Source organism: Budorcas taxicolor, chromosome 24 (assembly GCF_023091745.1).
Source record: "Budorcas taxicolor isolate Tak-1 chromosome 24, Takin1.1, whole genome shotgun sequence".
Classification (NCBI taxonomy): Eukaryota; Metazoa; Chordata; class Mammalia; order Artiodactyla; family Bovidae; genus Budorcas; species Budorcas taxicolor.
Genome location: NC_068933.1, coordinates 28425181 through 28447536, shown reverse-complemented (window position 1 = coordinate 28447536; position 22356 = coordinate 28425181). Strand labels below are relative to the sequence as shown.

At 42.8% G+C, this 22356-nt stretch overlaps 1 protein-coding gene and 1 pseudogene across 1 annotated transcript in view; one reads left to right on the top strand and one right to left on the bottom strand.

Annotated features, from left to right (window-relative positions):
• The window catches only part of FUT10 (fucosyltransferase 10), a 69108-nt gene that overhangs the window by 31438 nt on the left and 15314 nt on the right, over nt 1-22356 (top strand). The gene's annotated exons all lie outside the window — the stretch shown is intronic.
• LOC128068277 (PC4 and SFRS1-interacting protein-like) lies at nt 15128-16687 on the bottom strand (annotated as a pseudogene).

The following is a 22356-nucleotide window of genomic DNA, read 5'->3' as shown; positions in this document are numbered from 1 at the left end:
TCCCTGTTTATGAACTTGTTGACTTTCGGGAAAGCAAGTGTGCCATAAATATAAAATACTGCAATTTAATCTCTGTGACATGATGGAGCTCCACTCAGCTTGGGGGTAATCATTCCATGATGTTCATAAGTCAAATCATTATGCTGTAAACTTATACAGCGCAGTGAATCTATCGTATCTCATTAAACTGGAAAAAGAAAAAGCAAAAAATTTGCAGTGTAACTGACAGGTTATGATCTACAATTGCCAACAAAGAACTCAGAATCTGAAATGTCCAAGTTCTGTATGGCATGTTTGTGAGGGGCAGAAGTTTTGCAAGGATTATCATTCTGATTTTCCACGGGTGGGTACAAATTCATCATCCGGTGCTCTTGGTCAAAATGTTTATCAAGGGAGTGCTGATGGGGGACATCCCTTGGTTAAGACTCTGCCCTTCTACTGCAGGGGGTGCAGGTTTGACCCCTGGCCGGGGAACTAAGATCCTGCGTGCAGCTCCAAGTGCCCCCACCCCCTCAAAAAGGGATACCGATGTAGGAAATAGGATCTCTGCTCATGGGTTAGGAGCTAACATCAGAATGACTTTGAGCTAGGTAAAGAAAAGTCTGACCTTGAATAGAGCTGTTGGAGGAGGAAGATTAGAAGAGGGTGCTTCTCTGGAGAGCCCAGCCCACACTGCTGTAGTGCTGACACAGCGGGATCGAACACTCAGGTCCAAGAGCATGCTTCTGTGATCAGCAGAGCGAGGGTGGGACAGGAGGGGGCAGCCACTCCAGAAACAGAAAACTGTTGGAGTTGGGGGAACCACAGGGCTCCCTCCCTTATCTAAAGGCAGAGGAACAAATCTTGGAACTGAATATGTGTCGAGAGACTGACACGCAGTGTGTCAGTGTTTTGGCAAGGAAAGGTGGGTGATTTTATCAAGGAGTAAATAAAAGTTTAGGAAGAAAGTGCATTCTTTTCATTGCAAAAGTGTGGTGAAAAGTGAGTGTTCTTGGGTTTTGTTTTTTTCTTTTGAGAGGGGATGGAGGGTGTCAAGGGGAACCTTCCATCATTTCCTCTCTCCATTTTCTCTCCAGAAATGATTTTGATCATATTCTCTGTGTTGCCTTGTCCATATTCCTTAAATATTTGGTTTAAAGCAGTTATTCATGACAACAGTGAACACTTGCATATGAGACACTTCATTCCTCCAAATTGCCCACAAATAGCAAAATGAGTTCTGCAATCAGTCACTTGCTGGACTTATGCATTGCTTTTTGAGCATCTATGTGTCAGACTTCTGTCAGCATTATATTTGATTTTGTAGGCATATACCCTCAAAATATTGAGGAAATGGCAAACATATAGATTCATTTCCCCAGTTGAATAAATAGTTGTTAAGAATTCAGGACACATTTCCCCATTAATCACGACTAGGTTCCAGGACCCGCCTATCAAAACCTATTGAATCCATAATGAAGCCAGACTATAAAACTAGTAGTCCAAACCTGATTGGGTCCTAGAAATAGGAGACTTACTCCACGGAGAGGCTAGAAGATCCAAGATTAAGAGAGCATGTGACATTTGAAGATTTAAGTGAATTTAAGAAATCAGTCCTGAATGGAAGGACTGATGTTGAAGCTGAAGTTCCAATAGTTTGGCCACCTGATGCAAAGAACTGACTTATTGGAAAAGACCCTGATGCTGGGAAAGATTAAAAGCAGGAAGAGAAGGGGACGGGAGAGGATGAGATGGTTGGATAGCATCACCGACTTGGACACAAGTTTGAGCAAGCTCCGGGAGTTGGTGATGGACAGGGAAGCCTGGCATGCTGCAGTCCATGGGGTTGCAGAGTCAGACACTACTGAGCGGCTGAACTGGCTGATAGTTTATAAAATTTGAGATGATTTCCTATGACTGGACCCTAGAGGGCAGTATGTACAGTCAAACCTCATAATGAACACAGCTATTGAATTCTTATCATTTCTAGTTATGCTTTTTTATGTTCAGATGTCACCCCTTAATTTTTAATTTGCATTACATAAATAATGGGAAGAAGATATTGAAATTATATACAACTATAACAAAAAATAACTTATGAGGATAAAGAGTTTTGTTTTTACCAAAGCGAAGGTGAAGTTGCTCAGTTGTGTCTGACCCTTTGCGACCGCATGGACTGTAGCCCACCAGGCTCTTCCATCCATGGAATTTTCTAGGCAAGAGTACTGGAGTGGGTTGCCATTTCCTTTTACCAAAGTAATGCATAAGCAATTTAAAAAATGAGCTAGTATTAAGAGATGTTTAAGAAAATTTTGGGCTTCCCTAGTGGCTCAGACAGTAAAGCATCTGTCTGCAATGCAGGAGACCCGGGTTCGATCCCTGGGTTGGGAAGATCCCCTGGAGAAGGCAATGGCAGCCCACTCCAGTATTCTTGCCTGGAAAATCCCATGGAGTGTAATTTATTTACAATGTTTTGTTAGTTTCAGGTGTACAGCACAGCAAAATGAGTCAGTTATACATGTACATATATCCCTTCTTTTTTAGGTTTTTTTTTTTTTTTCCCATATGGGCCATTACAGAATATTGAGTTGAGTTCTTCTTAACGGCTGTTTATTCAACTGGGGAAATGAATCCATATGTTTGCCTTTCCTTAGTACTCTGAGGGTATATGCCTGGGGTGTACAGTAGGTCCTTATTAGTTATTTATTTTACATATGATAGTGTGTATATGTCAATCCCAGCCTCCCAATTTACCCTTCCTCTGCCTTACCCCTTGGTACCATGTTTGTTTTCTACATCTGCAACTCAGTTTCTGTTTTGTAGATGAGTTCATTTGTTCCCTTTTTTAGATTTCGCATTGACTGCTGTTGTACGATATTTGTCTTTCTCTGAATTAACTTTTAAGTATGACCGTCTCTAGGTCCATGTGTGTTGCTGCAAATGGCGTTATTTCATTCCTTTTTATGGCTGAGTAATAGTCCACTGTATATCACATCTTCTAAACTGTTTAATTAAAAAAAGTTCTCTTTCCCTCTCCCCTGTACTTCTGTTTCCTGTAGCTTTCCTGGAATTTGTGTTCATATTTCTAAATAATATGTGCATACTTGTATTTCTTGAGATAGTTATTTAGTTTATTTTTAATGACATCAGAAATCATTGTTTACTATATAATCGTTAGAATTTTAAGTTTTCATCTTTGCACTTTTCATCCGGCTTCAACAGTCATCAGTCTTCTCCAATTTGTATTTGACCATCCCCACATTTCTCTTTGCCCTCCTAATTATTTTAAATAATTTCTAAGCACTAAATCATCTTACATTTCCCTTTTGGATATTTTTACCTGGAGCTAATAATTGTCTTCAAATGATTGCTTAATTTTTATTAATTATCATTTACTTTATTTTAGCAGTTTTCCATAGATATATATACCTATCTATGTAGGTAGAATGTTTGTATGTATAAAACAAATGAATTTTAGGTACATAAATAAAGTTTAACATTAAAGGGTCTGTGTAGGGCAAGTTTATCCTCCTTCAGAATTTTGGAAGATTTGCACCAGTGTTTTCTAGAAGTCCACTGTCATTCTAATTCTTTTTCCTTTGTAAGTGAACTTCGTGACCAGTCAGTCACACAGGCTCATTTAATTAAGGAACATTAGATTTCTGATTTTGGTGCAGTTTTCTGTGTTTGAAGGAAAGATACCGTAAGTATTGTACTAACTAAGAACACTCTGGAATTGGGTTCACGTTCATATTAGGTTATTACCTTTTTGTATCTGGTAATATTTTTCTTCCCATTCCTTTGTAAATAACCAGTATTCTAAAAATTCATAGTGATGTATTTTTTTCTCATTGGGATGAACTCTTAGGCCTTTGATTGGCTGGCCAGTATTTTCTATCTTGCTTTGCGTGGCCCTGAGGTTGGAGAGTGAATTGACCCGATCAAATGGCCGTTCCAGTGGTACAGTCATTGCTGTGTTTTTGAGGACTTTTTAAACTTCATGCTGGTGTACTCTTTATTCCCAGGGCTTCACTTTTGCTTTCCTTGGTTCTTCTATGTCTTTGAAGATAGGTTGAAGGCTTCTTCAAGAAAGTAGCTTGGCAATGTTGATTTTAAAGGTCAAGAGTTTCACTGCTGGTGGAGGATTTTACTGTCTCGGATCTTTAAAGATAATGAAGATGTGTAGTCAGTAAGGATGGGTTTTAAGTGTGATACACTGTTATTTAGGGCTTCCCTGGGGGCCTCAGTGGTGGAGAATCTGCCTGCCAATGCAGGAGACACTTGTTCGATCCCTGGGTTGGGAAGATCCCCTAGAGAAGGAAATGGCAACCCACTCCAGCATTCTTGCCTGGGAAATCCCATGGATAGAGGAAGCTGGCGGGCTACAGTCACGGAGGCACAAGAGTTGGACATGACTGAGCGACTAAACACTTGTTATTTAATCATTGCTCGAATGTTAACTGTCAGAACGGTTCCCTCGGCCTGTAGAACGCCCACGAGGAGGTGTGACCCGATGTCCATCCAGAATTGGTTGGAAGCGGCTAAATGCCTGTTCTGAGCTGTGAACCGCGAATGCTGGTCGAGTACAACTAAGAGTTTTGAGCTTCAAGAGTCTCTAATGTGCTTAGGTTCACACATGCTTTATTTAGAGCTGGTCATGACATAGTCCTCTAGATAAAGGGTCCTAACCTTTATCTAAGGGACCTAAGGCCTGATGATCTGAGGTGGAACTGATGTAATAATAATAGAAATAAAGGGCACAATAAATGTAATGTGCTTGAATCATCCTGAAATCATCCCCTGCCCCTCCCCCCCACCCCCGCCGCCAACCAGTCTGTGGAAAACTTGTCTTTCATGAAGTCGGTTCCTGATGCTCAAAAGGCTGGGGACCGCTGCTCTAGATTACTCCCTCTTCGTTTGGCCTGTTATTGTTTTACACCCCAAATGAAGATTGTCTAAAGTCTCCTTTTCTGATGAACGAACAGTGCTGTGCAGTTTTTCAGTCTGAGACTGAGCCGTTCTGTAAGCGCATCCTCTTCAGCGTATCTGCGAGGGAGCAGATTAGCAGAAATACTACTCCATGGTTCATCTTGGCCTCGTTCCAGCTGTGCTGTAGATGAGACACTACTTCGGCATTTCCCTGTCTCTCTCCTTCATCCTGATTTTGTGTTATCCCCTCTTAATTTTCTTATGTACCTTGGATCAGCGAAAGTGCTATTGTTCTCATAACGTCATTCACCGATTCTAATCCTCTCACTCCTTTCATGCGAGCTCAAAGATGTCTCTCTGGTGCCATTATTTTTCCTGAGCACTAGCTCCAAGTTACTGGGGGAGGATTTATTTTCAAGGCTTGGCACCTGAATGGCCTGGACTGTAAAACCCAGCCGCTATCCACGGCTCGTTATTAGATGGGAGGGGACCTGAGGATATGGTAGGAAACCTGAGTGAAATGGGGTCCGGGGTGGTCATCAGCGCCAGGCGGCTGGCCCGAGGGGTCCGCCTGGACAGATGACGCTGCGCTGGGGCCCCTGCATGCCCGCTCAGCTCCAGGACTGTCTCTCCTGTTCCCCTGGGGCCAGGATCTCGGCTGTGGACCAGACTTCATTACATACCAGCAGATGGGAGAGTCAACCCAGTTACTTTCCATTTCCCAGTCGGGAAATAATTCTGGGAAGACGTTTGGCTCTGCGGGTGCAGTGCGAGGAGCCGCTTTACTGGCTAGCAGGAACCAGCAGATATCTGGCACATGGCAGCGTACATGCACGCACACACCCGAGGCTCAGGCGTCTCTTATCCCTCGCCAGGTACGGAGCAAGTGGGAGAACTTCTGGCTTTTTGCTTGAGAAGTTTCCAGTGCAAGTTCATGGGAGCTCCAGCCGGCCGGACTGCTGTCTCCTTCCCTGTTCACCACCAGGAGGCAGAGCCTCCCCTCCTGTGGGCCTTGCAAGGTCACAGCTGTCTCAGGGCTGCCCAGCAATAAGGCAGAGTCCATCCATTCCAGCCTCAGATGCCAACAACTTGTAGTGCCTCCCAGGTCTCTGGGCCTCGTTAGAATCAAGGAAGAGACGGAGAACTGAGAAGTGATGGTTTCCTGGGAGCAGGGCAAGATAATATTCTAAAAAACCAAATACTCGAGGTTGTGAAGGGTAGGGTCACTTCATGATTGGCTGAAGGGCACCGGTTTGACTTCTCTGGTCCCCCTGAGGTACCCCATCCCTCCATCCTGAAGGCCTGTGCCTCCATCCCCTAGTATCTCGCCAACTCTCAGATGTTTCCTCGAAGTGAGTAGATAAGACCTCAGGGTCAGAAAGGAGACCACCTCCTGAGCAAAAGCCACCTCACGCATTTTCAGTAGATTAGGTTCCCATAGTCGGGATTATCTCTGTTTATGTTGGGCTGCCCTAGTGCATTGTTCAGAAGGCACTCAAATCTACCCCGCCTCCTTTTCTATTGTGCCCTGGGTCTTCTAGTCTTTTGATGAGTTCATGGTTATAACAACAGCAAAACACTGCAGAAGGGGAGAACAGTGGCCCTGCTTTTCTTTCGATATTTCCAGAGAAGGAATCTGTACAATTTCCTGTAATGGAGGGCTGCACAAGCTCAGAGTGAATTTCGAACTGATTTTTCACAGGGACTGGGGTAACGGGCTGCTGCCCTAGCTTCCTGTAAGTGTAGAGCTGAGAGTGACCCTGGAACTTCGACCTTCCTCAAGCTTCAGGGAGCGCTCCAACAGCATCCCTAAAAGATGTTGCTCCGGTCTATCCTGCGTCCTTTGGGTGATGGAAGATCTGGCTCTTTTTTTTTTTTTGGCTCCGCCACGCAGCATGTGGGATCTTAGTTCCCCCACCAGGGAGCGTACTTGCACCCTCTGCAGCGGAAGTGCGGGGTCTTAACTGCTGGACTGCCAGGGAAGTCCCTCACTCTTATTTTTAAAATCAGCTCATGTCATGTATACACTGCTGCTGCTGCTGCTAAGTCGCTTCAGTCGTGTCCGACTTTGTGCGACCCCATAGACAGCAGCCCACTAGGCTCCTCTGTCCCTGGGATTCTCCAGGCAAGAATACTGGAGTGGGTTGCCATTTCCTTCTCCATGCATGAAAGTGAAAAGTGAAAGTGAAGTCGCTCAGTCGTGCCCTACTCTTAGCGACCCCGGGTGTAAAATAAATAGCTGGAGGGAAGCTGCTATATATAGCTCCGTGATGACCTGGGTAGGGGGGATGGGGGTGGTTAGGGGAGAGGTCCAAGAGGGAGGGGATTTATGTATCCACAGAGCTGATTAGTTTGATTGTACAGCAGAAACCAACACTACATTGTATAACAGTTATACTCCAATAATAAAATAGAAATAAAGTCTTGGAAGGTTAAGTTTACATATAACAAATGCACACATTTTAAGTCAGCAGTTGGTTGCAACTTATTTAGTTAAGATATAGAGCATTTACCCACTCCAGAAAATTCCCCTGTGCCTTCTGTAAGCCAGAATCCATGGGATTCTCCAGGCAAGAATACTGGAGTGAGTTACCATTTCCTTCTCCAGGGGATCTTACCGACCCAGGGGTCGAACCCAGGTCTCCCGCATTGGAGGCAGACGCTTTAACCTCTGAGACACCAGGGAAAGACCTGGCTAAACCAGGTAGTTCCTAGGGTACGGGATTTTCACTGGTAAAACTGGAGATGCTCCAGGCAAGTTGGGATGAGTGGCTTACTCTAGCTTCTGTGCTAGAGACGGTGAAGAACGTTCGGCTGCCAGGGGAGGGAGCATCTAAACAGCAGACGAAGGGCAAGAAAAAGGGACATGTTAGGCTTCTTCACCTTGAATCTCAGCTCCAAGGACCTGGCTCCAGGAGAACCCTCTGCAGGCCTTGCAGTTCGAGGGTTTGCTGGCTTTGTGTCACTTACCCGGTTTCAACTGATTTTTTAAAATTTTGTGTATTTTTAAAATCTTTCATTGGAGAGTAATTGCTTTACAATGTTGTGTTAGTTTCTGCCATACAACAACATGAATCTGCCATAAGTATATACATATATCCCCTCCCTCTAGAGCCTCCTTCCCCCCGCCCCCACCCCCATCCCACCCCTCCAGGTCATCACAGAGCCCTGAACTCAACTGATTTTTGTAAAAAAATATTTTTTATAGTTTAGTTCCTTATTTTATTAAGGACGTGTTATGTTTCATTACTTTTCTACTTTCCAGAATACTCCTTTAAGAGCTCCAGCACTGCCAGCATTTAATCCTTTTCAATGTAGTCAAAAATCGTGAAGCCCTATTGAAAGCACAAAGATTAACATTAAAATAATAATAATTATTATTATTTCAAGATGCTTGGTTTGATGGGCTCCAGCTTGATTATTTTGATGTGTTTAATTTTAAAGATCCAACCACTTTTTCGACTGAATTACAAGGTCTGCCCTAAGGTGGCTTCTCTGAGGATGTGTGCCAATCTCTCTTTTATATCTAAAGTAATTCATTCACTGGATGTTAGCTGAACTCATTCACTTGCTGATGGTCAAGGAAACTGTAATCTGCCTGCTTTCCTTTTGGGGCAGATGAAATTCTTGGCAGTTGACTGAGTCACATAATTTCCAACATAAATTCTGAAATATAATGCTCTTGTAAGCACACTGGATTCCAACGGAACTCTTTCGAAAGTAGCGCTGGGGTGAGGTGGCAGTTCTGGGCTCTGATTTGGGAACCTTTATGTGCTATACAGAATTTGTGAGGCTTTTTAATGCTTCTCTTCAGAGAGGTGTCTCATTTTTTCCCTTAAAAAAAAAAAGAAAAGAAAAGAACCCTTTTGGCTCTGCTGTGCAGCATGTGGGATCTTATTTCCCTGACCAGGGATCAAACCCTTGTTCCCTGCCTTGGAAGCTTGGAGTCTTAACCGCTGGATCACCAGGAAAGTCCTGCCTTTAATTTTTTTGGTTTTCAAAATGTACACAATTAAGGCATGAACAAATCACTGACACAATTTAAACAATAAATATAGCAAGCGAAAACATTCAACCTTACTTTCTCAATCCCTTCCCCAGTTAGATTTTCCTTCTAGAATTTTTATGTATAATTGAATTCAGCCTGTAGTTTTGTCTGTTTTTTTCCTTAAACTGAATCATACCGTAGATATATATTGTTTTTTTCCATTTAAACATGTGTTTTAAAGAATTTTTTTCACATTAGACTATATCAGTTTACTTCATTATGTCTAAAGTTATGTTGATTCAGTAGTATGGCAGTACCTACATTTACTTAACCATTCTCCTGTCCATGACTATTTAGGTTGCTGTTTTTCTGTTACATTACCATGAACATACATTTGTCTTTGCCCATATGTACTCTTACTACTCTAGATATTTGATAATGGAGTTATTGTGTCAATGGATAAATTAAATTAAATTTTGGTACACACTGCCAAATGGGCCTCAACAAGGCTGCACCAATTTCCCCTCAAAGTTTAAATTCTTTTAACATGTGAAAATTTTGAAACAAAATGAAAATGGATAATTAAATTTTGCAAGCTCAAACAGCAAATTGAGAATTTGCTCTGTTTTCAATAAAATCTTATTTATTGCTTATTTATACATCTGATTTGTATAAAGCTCAGAAAAGACTTTAGACACTTGGCTTATTGATTTAACTTGCCAGTTATAATCTCATGGAGTTTGCATGAGCTCAGGATTAGAATGAGTTTTAATCATTTTCCATGACCGACTGCTAAGATGTTTCATTAGAATAAACACTAATGAAAATGTGGTCAGCATGGAATTCTGTAGAGCTCTACCTGTGGAGCAGGAAATGGCAACCCACTCATGTATGCTTGCCAGGATAGTCCCATGGACAGAGGAGCCTGGTGGGCTACAATCCATGGGGTCACAGAGAGTCACACACGACTGAGCCGCTGGCCGTGCACGCACGACCTCCGCCTGAAACATCTCCTGTATGGAAACTCAGCTAAGAGCCTAGTTCTTTAATATTTCCTTACGATCCCATTTAAAAAATGTATTTATATTTGGTTGTGCTGGTTCTTTGTTGCTTGGAGGGCTTTCCCTAGTTGCAGTGAGTGGGGTGCTCTCTAATAATTGTGGTGGTTTCTCTTGTTGTGAAGCACCGGCTCGAGGCATACAGACTAGGCAGTTGCAGCTTATGGGCTTTAGAGCTGGGGCTCAGTAGTTGGGGTGCACATGCTTAGTTACCTTAAGGCATGTGGAATCTTCCCGGACCAGGGATTGAACCCGTGTCCCCGGCATTGGCAGGCAGACTGCCATCCACTGTACCAGACTAGGGAAGTCCAGTATTCCATGTTTAATTTTTATAACTCACTAATCCTTTCTCAAATCATTGGCTCTGTCAGTTTTTTGTTTTTTGTTTTGCAAAGAGTTAATAACTGGATGCTAAAGTGTTACAAAGACTTTGTTATTATTATTATTTTTTTAATGAGTGGTAGTATCACTAGTCTACCATGAAGTGTTGTCGTAAGTAATTAAAATAAAATTGCTCTACTTGTCAGAGCAAATGAGGCAGGAGAAAAGTCCTAAGATGATGTAGTGATTTTTCTCATCATTTCATCTCTTTCTCCCTAACTTAATACGTTTATGTTTACAGAAACCTGTTGACCTCATTGGGTGGTGATGCAAGTCATGAAATCAGACGTCTAGGATTGTGAACTGAAATTCTTGTTTGCTTGTGATGGGACTGATATATTAATAATTTGCCAATGACACTTGTATGAAAGATTTCTTTTTTAGAATTCTCAGTGGTTCCATATTTGAGCTCTATTCCCTTGACACATGCTTGTCGTTAACACCCTGTTTCTTTTTTTAAGAAACATTTGTTTGTTTATTTTTGGCTGTGCTGAGTCTTTGACTGTGCAGGTTTTGTCTAGTTGCAGCGAGCAGAGGCTACTCTATAGTTGCACCGTGTGGGTTTCTCAGTGTGGCGCCTTCTTCCGTTGCAGAGGACAGGCCCTCAAGTTTGGGCTTCAGTAGTTGCGGTGCACAGGCTTAGTTGCCTTGCAGCACGTGGGATCTTCCTGGACCAGGGATAGAACCCCTGTCCCCTGCACTGGCAAACAGACTCTTAACCACTAGACCACCAGGGAAGTCCCAACACTGGATTTTTACTTTTACTTCTTTCTCTTTCACTACCTCTTCTTGCCCAAATAAGCTCATGTAAAATAAGACCAAAATGTATTTATATTTATTTCCCAAATATCTTTGAGTACCTGCTATATCCAAGATACTATGTTAGGTTCCACAGCAAAGATGAAATAGGACATGGGTCCTCGAAAGCCCCTCTGTCTACTGGGGGTGCTGTACAGGTGCTCACATAATTATAGTTGAGTGTGAGAAAAGCTATAGTTCAGGCCTATACAGAAGACCATGAAATAATTGAATAGGGAAGAATGAAATGAGTAGGGCAGTTTGGAAAACTCATCTTTCAGATGTGTTCTCCTCCTCAGGTCCATTGGCAGTAGCAATTTAGCCTGTTTTAGAAAAAGAGCAGAAGGAGCATTGTTCTTTTTCAAATTTAACATCTCTGAAATCAGCATGTATTTTGCATTTCTGTTGTTCAGTCGCTAAGTCGTGTCCGACTCTTTGTGACCCCATGGACTGCAGCATGCCAGGTTTCCCTGTCCTTCACCATCTCCCGGAGTCTGCTCAAGCTCATGTCCATTGAATCGGTGATGCCATCTGACCGTCTCATCCTCTGTCACCCCCTTCTCTCCCTGCCTTCAATCTTTCCCAGCATCAGGGTTTTTCCCAGTGAGTCAGCTCTTCGCATCAGGTGACCATGTGCATTTCCAGTCTTCCTTCAGTCCATGGAGCATCACCAGTGATGCAGCTGAGACAATCTGTGTGGGCATGGACTGGGCTGTCCTTCCGTCTGGCTTGAGGGGACCACTGCAGCTGGTGGATGTTTCCATCCCCAAACCAGCGAAGGGTCATTTGAGGAAAATATGAGTTAAGGGGGTGTCAGAAACCTTTCTTTGACAGCTTCTGGTCACATCGAGAAAGCATCGGCATCAAAAGTTTGGAATGGGTGTCAGTGGTTTGGGAGAAAAATCTTGGAGACAGTAGTGGAGCATTTTTTAAGCAGTCTGTATTGCCAGCAACCTTTTTTTCTTTTTAACTGAGTTGTATTTGACTTGCAGTGTTGTATTAGGATTGCCAGCAGTCTTAACGGCGCAGAACAAAATAGTGTGTTCAAAAAGAGACTTCAGAGATTGGAAAGTGATTCAGAGAGCTGGACTCTGTGAAAGTGTGTTAGATACTTAAATTTTCACCTCTATATTTCTCACAATATTAACAGGAGTGATAGGTGATAAAAAATGTATGAGAAAATCTGAAAGGGTTCTTTCAGTAAGTATAAATAAAAATTCTCAGTATGTGGAAGCATTGTATCAAGAGTTTAATTGGAAATTTTTTCTTTTCTTTATTTTTGGCACACCTTGTGGCAGGTGGATCAGGGATCAAGCCTGCGCCTCCCTGCAGTGGAAGAGCAGAGTCTTAACCATTGGAGAGAATGTCTAATGTCATTGGCAGAAAAGTCCCAAAATATTTTTCTTAGTGACACAAAAAATAATAGTAAATCTTATAATTTATTTTTCCTGGGTTCAATTAAATGTGACTCCCTTCCTTCCTTCCCTAGTTCCTCCCATCCATCCTTCCATGTTTAAAAAGTCGCACACGTGCGCACATGTATGTGTGTGTATGTGTGTGCGTGTGTGCTCAGTTGTGCCCGACTCTTTTCGACCGCATGGACTGTAGCCTGCCATGTTCCTCTGTCTGGGCAATTCTCCAGGCAAGAATACTGAGTGGGTTGCCATTTCCTTCTCTAGAGGATCTTCCCGAGACAGCAAAACCACGTCTCCTGCATTGGCAGGCAGATTCTTTATTGCTAGTGCCGCCTGGGAAGCCCTTTTTATAAAATGTGGAACATAAACACAGGAGAGGGATCTGGGTGCCTAAGGGATGAGGAGGAAGATACTGTTTCTTACATAATCTTATGTTCACTTCATTTTAATTTTTATGAAAGCCATACATATTCCAAATTAGACAGCGAGTTGCTATCTCCTGATGTTACCACTCAAGACTGTTATCTGACTCCTTTGGTTGCTACCACCAGATCTCTAAGTATTATAACATAGGGCATGCATGCTGTCACTGAGCTGTGTCTGGCTCTTTGAGACCCCATGTTCCTCTGTCCATGGAATTTTCCAGGCAAAAATACTGGAGTAGGTTGCCATTTCCTCCTCCAGGGGACCTTCCTGGCCCAGGGATGGAACCTGCATCTCCCAGGTCTCCTGCATTGGCAGGCAGATTCTTTACCAAAGCCTAAGTAACACAGGGATATTGACTATTTCATAATTTTTCAACGTTAGGCATTAACTTCTGACTCTATCTTGGAAGATCAGAATTTATTCTTTTACCTCTTGTTGCTCAACACACACATACACACTTGCCTTTTAGTATCCTTGTCTTCCACTTTTATTATTGTATTTGATAGACCAATACTCACCATGCATTATATAGCCATCCAAATGATATTCATGGATGAATCAGTATACTGATTACTTTTCTTGTTTACCCTGAGTTAATAATTAGATTTTTTAAAATTGATTTTTTTTTTGATAGAAAAATTCTTTAATCAAAACAAGTTTACATGTTGACACTTGTGGCTTAACTAGAATAAATTTGTTCAAGTTTAAATTGTGTAAGGACCAAACAGATATAATAGCCAGAGTTCCCTCAAAACAGTGGGTCCTAGTTCCATTATAAGACCTCTCAAAAGCAAAACTCCAATTACTGAAATGATTCCAAGTTTTCATAAAGATGAAAAACAATTACCCCAGAGGTCAAAGCATGCAATGCATGTCACACACAAACACTGGTATTAAGCCTTTTCCCCTGTATTCCTAGTTTTCAAACATGAGAAGCATCTTTTAAGCTACTGCAAAGCACCAGCTGGCCTAGTATTCAGAATATCTTAGAAATGCTATCTGTTAAGGTTGTTCTTAAATTTTGTGTTAACCTTGGTTCACTCTCATTTAGTCCATATACATGAATATACAGACAACTTCTTTACTTTTGTCTACTGCCTCGGAGTAACTAGCTTTTTGCAATCCTGTCACATGTATGCATTAGAAATAAAAATTCCCTTCTCATACAGCCATGTTTTCAAATATGTTAGTTTCCTTATATAGTATTTATCTTTATTTACTGAAAAAGCATTATGGATTGCATTTTTTCCAATTAAAAAAATACTTAATGACTTCTTTAATGAGTGGGGCTTTTTAAAAAATTCAGAAACTCGAGACATTTCTCAAAAATAAACTTTTATCATTTAGTTTTCAGTTTCAGCTACTACTACCAGTAAAGGATCTTAAATGGTTGAACCCTAAAAGCCAAATTCATCCCTACATATACTACTGCTTACTGCAGGAAACTGCTGTGACTTTCACTGACTTCTCAGCCACAAAACTAAATTGCCTTCAGAAGGTAACATGAGTTTCGCACCTCCTAGAATTGTCAGTTCAATGTCAGTTGGGTATCTAGTTAGTACAGACTGCACATTGTTACAAAGCAGCAGGATAATGTAGCACAAGATAGACTGAGATGAAAATCAACTTTGGATAAAAGAAAGGAGGGAGTGAGTACTTGTATGGACGTAACATTTTATCAACCATAAAAATGCTTAAATTCTACAAAACCCACAACAGTGAAAAGACAGTCTGGTAAATCCAACATTTGTAAAAAAAAAACTGTGCACAAAACCCATAGTATCTGGGAAAAGAGGAAAGGTTTATACAAGTAGCAGTTTTAAAAATGTAACTGTTTTCTACTATCAATTACACATTAACATACACACACTAAATGAAAATATACTACAACCAATGTCTGGAAGAGCAGTTTAACATTTCCTAAATGAGCTTCCCCTCACGTTCACTGTATAATGTAGCTGTTAATATTGCACAAAGTACAATTAGCAATGTTTAGTCACTTTTAAACAAAGATAAGGAGATTACTCCCTCAAAACAAGTTTCAAACATCAAAACCTATGCTTCCAAAATTTAAAACTTTCAGCAGTCTAAATATTTCAAATGAAGACCATTGCAAACTTCTCAAATGTTCTTTATATTCCAGGTATGTGAACCTAGTTATCTAGTTTAGAATCTTTCAGAGATATTGCAGTCTTTCTCTCTTCACTGGATGCTTTTTCTTCCTATGGGCCTTGGTTGTCTTTGCTTTCATCGGTGTCTCCATTGTGTTGCGGTTGATTACTGTCTTGAGCATCCGATCCTCCATTTAGAGCCTTTGAACCTGTTTGTTCCTTTTCTAGCTTTTTGTTTGGCCCTTTCTGCCCTTGATCTTCGGTTTTATTTGCTTCCTCATGCTGTGTTTGTTCAGCAGGGGATTTGTCCAGCACTTGTGTGATCACAGAATCTCCTTCACCAACCAAAAACATGTTCTTAAACTTGTTATACAACATTGCAGACTTTTCCATGATAGCCTGACTTTGAATCGCTGTACTTTTTGTAGCATTGTAATCATCTCTGTGTGTTTTTGAGCTTGTTGCATTGTGACCTGAAGTGAAGCTTGTTCATCCAAGGCCTCAATACATCCATTGACATCAAGATTATCAATTTTGAGTGAATTGTTAATTTCAGCATGTATCCTTTGAAGCTGAGAATCCATTGATGTTTCTCTCTTCTCCACTTTCTTAACTTCTGGCTTCTTTCCTTCATCTTTATTATGTTACTCAGTTTCCATTTGCTATTCTTGCTTGCCTTTTCTATCTGCGGCTTCTTTCTCATGTTGTCCTTTGAGCATATTCCCTCTATGAGCAGTTTCAAAGTTTCTTCCACCTTTCCTCTTCACCTTCTTGATCATCTCCTTCCTCTTAAGAATCAGAGGTTGATATAACCCCTGTTTTGGCGAAACCTTTCCTTTGTGATTCAACTTGCTTTTCCCCCTCTTTTTTTAATCTCTTTTCTTGGCTCTTCTTCTTCCTTCTGGCCTTCTTCATCCTTTTTAAGCTGTTTTTTAGGTTGTTTTTCCTCTTGCCCCTTTTCTTCCTTTTGTCTTCTTCAGTTACCTTGCCACTCTCTGAAGGACAGGGCTGTTTTCCCATTTGGGGATCTGCCTCTTGGTTCTGGAATATTGCCTCTGTAGCTGGAGGCTGTCCTCTCTGACTCACTTTTAGATCAGCAGATGCTGTTCTGCAGGCACTACTCTGGCCTCCTCAGTTTCTGCTTGTTTTTCTGCCTTTCTCTTCCTCCCTCACCCCGCAGCTTTTGGAGGGGTTATGTCAATTGCTTCGGTAACATTCATTGCTGGCTTTTCCTTCATGTTCGGTGTCTTCCTGTAAAAACACTTGTTTCTTCTTCTTCAACATCAGATGACGGATTTGACTGTTTAGCTGATGCCTGTTGACTTGAAAATTTCACTTTCGGATTGTTATCCGTCTCCCATAAACCTTCATTAAAGCCTTTTCGTTTATTTGGTTTGCCGTACTTTTTCTTATTTCCTGAGTAAGGAAATACATCCTTTGGGCCTAAAAAAGCAGTCTCATGAGTTCCAAAAAAGAAAATCGGTAGTTCGTTTGTGGGTGGTTTTACAGCTCCGTCAGGAACTTCATCTACTCGAGCTGGTCAGTGAGGATAACCTTTCACCTTGACGAAGATGAGGTCCCAGGTTTGAATTCGCAAGTCATGGTTCAGCAGCGAGGCGGAGGCTCCGAAGCCCAGGAGGTGCGGCGGGGAGGACCGCGAGGGGATCCCCGAGGGCGGACGGGGGCTGGAGCTCCGCAGGCGGGAGGCGGGGAGGATGCCTCGGGGTGCCGGCCACGCCTGCCCGCGTCCACGCTGCCTGCATCACCGGCTGCCGCAGAGGTGTCTCAACCGCTCCGAACAGCAATCGCCGCCACCTCTGCCCTGCTTGATTTTTTAAAAAATGTAATTATCAGAAATTCAGCTTTCAACTGTCTGACCGGTCAGAAGTAAATATTCCTTTCTTTTTCCTGCCCTAGCTGTTTGCCTTTGTATTATTCTGTGTTGAATTTGGACGGCATCACCGACTCGATGGACGTGAGTTTGAGCAAGCTATGGGAGTTGGTGATGGGCAGGGAAGTCTGGCATGCTGCAGTCCATGCGGTGGCAAAGAGTCGTACACGACTGAGCGACTGAACTGAACGTTGAATTATGCCTTCTCTGGTGGCTCCGTGGTAAAGAATCCATCTGCCAATGCAGGAGACCCGTCTGCCAATCCTGGTTTAGGAAGGTCCCCTGAAGTAGGAAATGGCAACTTAACTCCAGTGTACTTGCCTGGAAATCCCATGGACAGTGGAGCCTGGCGTGTTGCAGTCCATGGGGTCACAGAAGAGTCAGACACAACTGAATGAGCAACAACAAGAAATGTTGAATTACAGCTAATAGTTTAATATTTATGTTTATAATCATAAGATACCTGAGACCTATTTGGTTCATGTTTGAAGCCACAGAGTTTCCTACTTAATGTTTTCCAAGTAGGAGGGTTCGGTAAAACCTAGCTCTTTTAGGAGTGGCTGGGTTTCTCTGAGTTAGTGGTGGTATCTCCTGTCCCTACGTTCGTTGCCTTCAATAGTGGGATTCAGAAAGTGGGGCAAAGAAACACCTGAATGTGGGTTTAATATCAGAGAGTAAATTCTTCACATGCCTTGAGAGAGACCACAAGCCCTAACCAGGGCCATGAAAGTTTCCTGTTGAGCAGAACTTTCTGGAACTTATCAAAGTGGCTGTGCTATCAAGCCCTGGTGACACCAGCTCCTGTCTCCCCAGGCAGAGGGCAGAGCTTTGGCTGCACTGCACAGTGTTATTTCTGCTCCGGTTTCTCCTTGGTCTTCACAGAACCTAATCCTCACTTTTTCTAATTATTACTGGGAAAGACACTGACTTTCTTTTTTTCACTTAGATTTAGAAACTGTCCAGTACTTAAATTGGCTGTTAAGCTTATTGCAGACAGCTGGGGCAGGGAGGTAGCAATTGTAATAGTTTATCTCAAAAACTAAAAGTTGTTTGAGCTTTATGATTTAATCCAAGGCAGGAAATGAGAACAAACTCAGTGAGGTCACTGGAAGTTTAGCTACAGCTGAGATGATTAACAGTAGGTGTGATTTATGAACTATTGCAGTCTCCCACAATAACCATATTTTGCTCATTGTTTCATTAGCTTTTATATCTTTTGGCCATAGAAGTGTTCATTTGTGATGGCTAAAGGCTCTTTAATAAAATCTTTTATTTTATTAGAGCAACAAGAAAGTCTTTATCTCTTTTCAGATTGTGCCAAACATACAGCAAAGAAGATTTGTAATTTGTGATAAAACTTAGAATATGGTCAGGTAGAGTTTCCTGGAAGATCTTCACTTCTACCTCATCATTCTTTGTACTGCCTAGGTCATCAGTAAGCCTGGCGTGCTGCCGTCCATGGGGTTGCAAAGAGTCGGACACGACTGAGTGACTGAACTGAACTGAGGTCATCAGTATTCTGTCTATTTTTATGAGCAACTCAGAGAGAGACTTTTCCACATAGTACCTGAATGAAGAATGTGCTTTTGATTTCCAGTAATTTGAGGGTTCCTTTCTTAAAGGGAGTCTCGTCTTCTGATTTTATATTTTCTCTTCTTAAATAGAAGGCTTGCATTTTTTCTGCCTCCACGTCCTCACTAGATGGAATAAGAGATTAAACAGAAAGGTGGCTTTCTTAGGGGAAAATGGAAGCCTGGGAACTGGTAACAAGGGGGTAGAATTGTGAAGAAAGATAGCATTTTTAGAAAAATCAAGGAGAAAGAAACCAAGGGAAAACTCGGAGCAAAACTTGGAATAAAAGTTATAATCAGATAGAAATCTCAAGTTTTGGAAACAGACTTATGTATTAATCGTAGTCTGATAGGAATAAAGATTATCTTAGGCATTTCAAACAATAGGAATTTTTACAGGAATTGATTACAGAGGGGTTGAAGGATCAGTAGAGGACAAGAAGAGAGAGGAAGGCTGTGTAACCTGTGTAACTGCAGAGAACCTTGGGTCCATTTTGGGTGGAAATTGTTTAAAAAATGGCAAAATCTTCCACGTACATGATGTTTTGTTCCTCATAGGGATTCCAAGGAAAAATGAGCATAAAAAGCTATTTATTGGTCCATCTTGTAAAAGCTTTAGGAACTGCTCAGATCTCTGGGGCTGTACACTGGGCCGCAACTCCTAGGTATTCTGGAGTTCTGTGTTGGAGCTAAGATTCCAAATATCTGTGATGTCGTTGTGATGTCGTTTCTATAGCTTTATACTTGGCCTTTTAAAGTGTGTCATGTGCCAATGGTTATAACTCCAATTCTGTGCACTTGAGATCTATTTTTTAAAAATGAAGCATTATGCTCAAAGGTAGAACACCTGGCTTACTGTAAGAGCTTTAAGCCAACCTTGGTGATGACATTGATGGAGAAAAAGAAGACCCATAAAGGAACGGGTTTCAGAGCAAGATGGCTAATTTAGTCAGAGGCCCGTACTTTGTGATTGTCTCTGGACTCTCCAAGCAGAATTTTTCTGAATGCTGCTAGATATCTGGTCTAAGCTTAGGGGAACAGTCTGGATACAGTACACATTTAGGATCCATCAATAACTAGGTTTAGTTAAAAACCTCAGTGGAGATGGAACAACAGTAGTTATGTAGACCTGTTTTAGAATAAATCATTGAAAAAGGAGTCATTTTTAAGGAAAAGTGCTAAAAGGAAGTGATCACCCCTCCAGTCACTCCTCTTCCTCCCCAACCATATTGGGTGTCGCTGTTCAGAGGTTTTAAGTCCAACTTTGTATCCTTGCGGAAGACCTAGGTTTGATCCCTGGGTTGGAAAGATCCCCTGGAGAAGGGAAAGGCTACCCACTCCAGTATTCTGGCCTGGAGAATTCCATGGACGGTGTAGTCCTTGGGGTCGCAGAGAGTCGGACAGCACTGAGCGACTTTCACTTTCACTTTGTATCTTTGGTTTAAGGAATAGAAAAGGTACATCAGGCATCTGTATAGTTCAGAGCTTGAATTCCAGCCTCCCAGTAACCGTGCTTGAAGAGGATCATATGCAGCGTGAATCTGGATACTGGAATGTTTATACTTGCTCAGGAAGAGTCTGTGTGGTCTTCCTTCAGCTGTCCCCCTTCATGTGGGGCAGAGTCCGCAGACCAAGGTCACTTGCTCACCTGTGCCCACAGAGCCCACGCTTCCTGGCTGAGCATCACACTGCACACACCAGGATCCCAGGATCCCTTGCCCCCAAGGCCAAGGTGGAGCCCACTTCCAGACCTTGCACTGGGCTGTTCTCTGCTTTATCCTCCCAAGGTCAAACTGGGCTGCTAGTATGCACTCCTGGGCTTGATAGACGGCCGGGGGTGACTGCAAACGTGTGGAGTGTAAAAGAAAAATTTCAGAGACTTCCCTGGTGGTCCAGTGGTTAAGACTCCCTGCTTCCAATGCAGAGGGTTTGATCCCCAGGTTTGGGAACTAACATCCCACATGCTGCACAGTGCAGCCAAAAAAAAAAGAAAAAGAAAAATTCTACACTAGACACTGGTTAAAAACAGCAAGGAAGATTTTATTGGAGTTACTCTAGTAGAAGAAAGAGACTTCGGTATAGAACTGAGCTCAACTCCAAGTCCAGCAAAGACAGCTGGGGACTGAGAGCCAGCAAGAATGAGGAGTCAGCAGAGAGAAAATGACTAAGAGGACAGCAAAGGCAGGAAGATTCTTGCTAAACTGGCGTAACAGGGTTCTTGCTAAAGTCAGACTTTAGCCAATGAGTGTGGGGATTGAGAAACTTGTTCAGACATTGAGGGTCCAGGGTCGGGGTGGGGGGTGTGTCTCACTAAACCAACAAGCAGGATTCTTTGCTGCAGCTGGGCTCTGTGGGCCAAGTCAGGGTGGCTGGCCAAGCTTGAGTGATGAAAAGAGCGCGCGTGATGGAACTTGGCCTTGCAGATTGAGGTCAATTTTCAGTGTCGATGTTTGCAAGATCCCCAGAGTGTGGGACAGAGCCAGGGTGGAAGGAAGGGGGTCCAGGCACCACTGCCCTCTAGTCTGGAACTCTTAGGAGCCTGAGAGTCCTGAACTTGAACCTGGCCTTCAGCTGCAAGTTCCTTTGAGGGACTTGAAAGGTGGGGCAGAGGTGTTTTGGTGGGGGCTCTTTCAGCCGGGGAGAACCCTTACAGACGACACACTCATTGCTTCCTGAGGCGGCTGGTCAGTGGGGGACAGAGAGGGAGAGACCCCCGAGGAGGGAGAGCAAATGGGTGTTTCCTCTGTGGTGTCCTGAGTGAATGGAGGGCAAGGTCTGAGCGAGTAGTGAGGGTGAGTCAGCAAGTGAGGAAGAGTTCTCTCTCTTCTCCTCTTGTCGTGCCCTGCCAAGCCCCAAAGAGAATCGGGGTTTGTCGAAGAGAAAGATGTTCATTTTGAATAGATGTTATCCATGTTTGGTGTGAACTGTTGCTTTGCATGATTTAAAAAAAAATCATGAGTTGTGTATGTATGGTAAAGGTAGAAGACAAAACATTTAACAGCCTGTTAGATTGATTTATAGCCTTGAAATATTCAGCCATATGGCGGGTGGGACTATGTTTGCACTCTTGCCTCTGGCCGTGCGCTGTTAGGAAGCGAACTGCAAAGTTATTGACTGGCCTGCAGCACAGGTTCAGTTCAGGGTGGTCTGAGAGATTTCCATGCTTAGAGGTAGAATGCACAGATGCCTAGCTGAACGTGTATCATCGAGAGAGGTCCCTAAGCCCCGGGCGTGTTAGGAACTGGGCTGGGCAGCCGGAGGTGAACAGCAGGCTGGCAAGTGAAGCTTCCTCTGCATTTACAGCTGCTCCCCATTGTTTGCATTATCACCTCCTGTCTGCTCAGCAGCAGCATTCAATTCATTCTCGCAATTTACAGAGGAACTTGAGTCCTACTGTGAACTGCGCACGTGAGGGCCCCAGGTCATGCACTCCTGAACAGGATCATCCCCAAACCATCCCCCCTTCCCCAATCCATGGAGAAATTGTCTTCCACAAAACCAGCCCTTGCCCAGCGGTCAGTATCTTCCAGGAAACCAGTTTTGCCCAGTGTCAAAAACATCGGGGACTGCTGGGCTACATGACGTAGAATTGATGGTAATGGTCAGGCAAGCAGACTCATGAAGAGAGATGGTGGGAGAAGAGAGGAGAACATGGGTCTGGAAGTCGGGACCTCTCCCAGAGTCCCTCTGAAGTGGCAAGAGCCAGGCTGTCTGCAGAAGTGCGTGTGCGGTATTTTTAGGTAACCGGCCGAACCTTACAGAAAATAAACAATCTGATAGGGCCATGTGGGTAAGTCTAGAAAATTCAT